We start from the raw sequence: 5092 nt of genomic DNA, 5'->3' as shown, positions 1-5092 counted from the left end.
GAAAGGAAGGCAAACTTCGTTGTTCTCTTATCTAAGAATTTGACATAGCCACTTCAACCTTAGTAATCACAAACCTGATCAGTCGAGAGCCATCAATAACAAGGCAAATCCCTCTACCAGCAAAAACATTATGACTGGATGAAAGATCAGATGACCATATGTGTTTTTTTAGCAGGATGGTATTTTTAAATTAAAGTATGTATATTTTGACATAATATTATTGCATACTTAATAGATAAGAGTACAACATAAATATAATATTGATATGCACTGAGAAACCAAAAAACTTACATGACATACTATATTATTATATTCACCTTATTCTGATAGTCTGTAATTGAATTTTCACTATATCCAAGGAATTCCTACATATTCAATAATTAAAAATCATGGAAAATAACATATCAGTGTAAAAATGTTGAAGTATTTGCTGAATCTTGTAATTTCAAATGTATCGTAGAGATGTTGGAAATAGCTGTTTATAGTTTAAAATTACATTGCTGTGCAAGAATCTTAAATAACATACTTCATGGAAGTAAGAAGTAGAGACAGGTTGCAATAATAAAAAATTCAATTGTTTTTTTCTTCATCTTAATTTTCCTCCAAAAATTACTTCAAATATCATTATTGATTACTTTTAAAATTTTCATATCTGAAGTTTGGGCTTTATGAAACTCTTTTTATAGATTTGCATTTGTTTTTAGATAAGAGAAATTAGTCTCATTCTTTTAAAAGTGGGAGTCTTTAGCGAATTTTTCTATGAAGACATATTAACTTATAGATGTATGACCCATTTTCATATTATTGAGAATATTTAATTTACCAAATTTCTTAGAATTCAGAGTGTGTGCTGAGATAATGATGGTATTGGTGCTGAGCTCATTTAGAGCTCAATGGGTCCCAATTGGGAGAAGATAAATTCTTAAAACCTCTGGCCATAATAATCATTTCAGTTTGGGCAAGTTACCCAATTCAGGCTCATAAAAGTGAGCAAATGCCACTAAATCAAAGATACCAGACATATTGTATCTTACACTTTGGATGGAAAAAAAAAAAAAAGATATGCTTCTATCTTAAAGCAGTTTTAAGGTAAAAATAATCTAAGAAAACAGCATAGAGAAAGATTTTTTTAATGATGTCTTTTAGCAACTGTATCAAAATTGTTAAGATCACTATTCTTCATCTTTTTTTGTTTATATATTATATATAGAAAGAAGAACAGAGAGATACAGAGACAGAGATTTCTATTACATGAAGTATTCAAAGAGATACTAGGTTGAAATAGTATAATGGGGTGTCTGTGTGCTTGCTTGTGTGTGCATATAATAAGGACTAGACTAGATTGTATAATCTAGTAAAAGCCTAAAATATATTTTTCTGCAAGATTTGCTCTAAATAAGGAAATACTAAAAAAGAAGTACCATTCACTAACAAAATACCACTATTCTATTCTGGGCATTAACAGACACCATTTTACATATCAAGAATATAATTAATGTAAAGTGCCACATATTTAAAATATAAAGCATAACAAGGATGACTCACTCAGGAGCATCAATAGTTTCGTTGCTGTTAGCAAAATCAGCAGGAGCACCAGCCAAAAGCGGGTAGCTAGTTAACAACATAAATGTTTCTAGAAAGGAACACGTTCTAAAGTGAGTTTATTTTAGTTCATGATTCTGCAAAATTTGCTTTCTAAGTATGAACAGGAGGAAGGTTTGGTTTTACAGACTGCTGAATAGAATATGGTAAGAGAATTAAAGACCCCATGTATGTAGAGAAGCTATTAATTACAACAATTAAGGAAATTCTATCACAAAAGTCATAACTGAGGTGGTACAGGGATTACATATCAAAGTATATTGTACTTTTTCTAAATAAGAATTAGCCTTTAGAGTATAAGCAAGGAATCCTGTTTTAAAATGAATATATTTGTATATATATTTAAATGCTTATATACAGATATACTTATATATACATAAAGATATTATATTCAACATATTGTATCATGAAATACCTCCATTTTAAACAATTACATAAACTGATTTTTAAATTCATGAAGGGCACTAAATTTATTATTAATAATACTAAAAGTAGTAGGACAATGGAAATAATTACCATATAAGGTTATTTTTAAGATAGCACAATTAACATAAAGGAAAATATTTCAGATCAATAGAAGAAAATTATTTTTCTAAAAGAGTAAATAGAATTATGTTAAGGAGATCAAAAGTATACAATAGTCACTTTTTATAATACAGTGTATTCCAAAGTTTGTCCCTAAAGTCATCATACATAGGGAAAATGTGAAATTGTAGCTAAATGTACCTTTACTTATGAAATACTCTTAACAACATTTTGCCAAAGAGTGGTCAACACATAGAGAATATTTTAAAAATATTTTGTAAAATTTCCAATTTTACAATTTCACATTTTTCTTATGTTTAGGAACTTAAATTTGAGGGGTAAATTATGGAATGTCCTGTATTTTAAAAAAAATGATTGTTTATGGGAACTTAAAAATTGATAAACATTGTTGTGGTCATAAGTAATATATATATAAATGTTTACAAAACTAAGCTCAGAGACAACAATAGAATAAGATAAAACCGAATTGGGGAATTTTGAAATATGTAATTTAAGAAATCAAAGGTAAAATTGTATGCTCAGTAACAATTGCTTTTAAAGAATAGATGTGTTCTTTTATATGGAAAATGTCTCAGATTCCAGGAACCAGTACTTATGGATTCATGATACTGATATCAGCATTTACTTTTGTGACAACATGCATGACAACATGTCAAAACCTCCAATTAAAAAAATTATTTCTATATGCTTATATGAAATTTTATCTTGAATCCTGAACATTAAATATAATTATTAGTAGTCGGATTCCTGCTTCCTGCTCCCTTGTCTCCATCCCCAGCGCTAGTCTGCTCAGACTTGAACTGACCCACCAGCACCAGCATCCCCAGCCCAGCTTGCCGGGAGAGCACAGGAGGAGCCACCAGCCACAAAGCCAGGGAGGGAAGGCGGTGCTGCTGCTCAGGCTGCTCCTGGAGGATTGAAGGAGTATTGAAGTAAATAAGAATGCTAGGTCCTATATAGCCACGTTACAGGAGCATGCTATGTCAAAAACAAAGATAGTAGTTTGCATACTGTCCCAGGACAGCAAAGACAGGTATAATGACATAAAAAAAAAAAAATAAATCTATGTACTGAATGCCCAATTTCAAGCTAGTGTTTGGAGGCATGGACCTTAAATAACCAAAGGATAGCAGCATCTGCTGTTGACGAGATTGCCCAGCAGATGACCTGCAAGATGGATGGAGTCCTCTAGTCCTCTAGTCCATGGATATGGACATTAAGGCAAAGAGAGCCATGTTCATTGGTATAGATTTTGTTTCCATGATATTGTAAGTCGACAGAAGTCAACTGCAGGGTTTGTGGCAAGCACCAATGGTGAATTGACAAAGTGTTACTCTCAATGTGTCATCCAGAAAAGAGGACAGGAGATTATGACTGAGTTGACAGGCTACTTGAGAGCTTCCCTGGAGGTCTGGTATAGGAACGAGCCATCCACGCCATGTTCTGTTACAGCGTTTCAGGATGGAGTGGGGGACAGCAAGCTGTAAGCACTGCTTGACCGTGAGATACCATAGATGTTGGCCTGCCTGAAAAAGATCCCCTCTCATGAAAATTTCAGTCTAATTTTCATTAGGGTGAAGAAATGAATCAACACCAGGTGTTTTGCTGACCCTGAAAGAGGTCTTGAAAATCTACTTTGGGGAACAGTTATTGATGTCGAGGTGACCAGGAAGGAATGTTATGATTTTTTTTATTGTGAGTCAGTCTGTGCAAGAAGGGACTGTCACTGCTACACACTATAATGTCATCTAAGATGAGGCCGGCTTGAGTCCAGATGCAGTACAGCATCTAACTTATAGTCTGTGCCACATGTATTATAACTGGATAGGTATCATCTGAATTACTGCTCCCTGCCATTATGCCTACAAACAAGCTTACCTGGTGGGCCAGAGTATTCACCAACAACCACATAATTACCTGTCACCCTTCTCTATTACCTTTGACCTGCAGAAGATAACTGATGTAATGACAAAACCACAACTTGTAAATCATTTTTGCCTTTGAAGCTGGGTATTTAGTATTTAAAGCCTGAAATAGCTTTATATTCTAATCTGCGATTGTACATGGGAGAGGTTCCTCATAATATATTCTGCTTTCAACACTATTGATGATTTTACACAAGATGGATTCTCCAGGGAGAGAACTGACAGGGTTTGGCTGATAATTTACCCTTCAAATGTGTCACAAAGACTACATGCATCTGGACGTTTTGCATAGCAAGCGCTACCACTTTAGTAATGAAAAGATTGGGTGTTTTCACTCAGGGAATAAATCTGAGTAAGAAATTATACTTGGAAAACTATAATTACCTCATTTTTGAGACATTTTATTTGCTTTTAAATAAGAAAGGAAGACATAAAAATAACACAAATCCCCGTCTAATTTTTCTATCTAATATTTTATTTAGTTTTTACAATAAGTAACATATTACTAGTTACTAATAAGTTACACATTAAGAATTGTGTTCTTTCCTCTGAGGTGGGAGTTTGAATTTTTTTTTTTTTTTTTAGTGGAGAGAGACTAGGGAAAGCCTAGTGATGTAAAAGTTGGCACCTTGGTAACAGGAGAAACATTTTGTCACTTCATTTCATGTTTTGTAACTGGGGATTTGGGGAAAAGACTGCAAAATATGGAGGTGTATTTTTGCAAAGAAAGGATTAAACAGAGATTGAGTTTATGTAAGAAAGAAAACAGTAAGTAGGAAAGAGAGATTTGAGTAAAGAAGGTATAAAGAAGAGAATAATATTGTATATAGAACTAATGAGATAGATGATTTTTGTCTTGAAAGAACTCTTGGTCTAAAAGAACATTTGGGGACAAAAAAAAAAAAAAAAAAAAAAAGGAAGAAGGTCCAGAATGTTTTATATGGTCCATGTGAGGTTGAAAAATTTATAGAAACCATTATGGAATGGAATTTGTGTGAAAAGGAGAGAAAATTTGACCT

The 5092-nt window shown here is 32.9% G+C and overlaps 1 pseudogene; it reads left to right on the top strand.

Annotated features, from left to right (window-relative positions):
- The first annotated feature begins 3351 nt into the window (after nucleotides 1-3351).
- LOC128589739 (piwi-like protein 3) lies at nucleotides 3352-4152 on the top strand (annotated as a pseudogene).
- The last annotated feature ends 940 nt before the right edge of the window (nucleotides 4153-5092 follow it).

This window comes from Nycticebus coucang, chromosome 7, assembly GCF_027406575.1.
Source record: "Nycticebus coucang isolate mNycCou1 chromosome 7, mNycCou1.pri, whole genome shotgun sequence".
In the NCBI taxonomy this organism is placed as follows: domain Eukaryota; kingdom Metazoa; phylum Chordata; class Mammalia; order Primates; family Lorisidae; genus Nycticebus; species Nycticebus coucang.
This window is presented reverse-complemented; position numbering and strand designations above follow the sequence as displayed.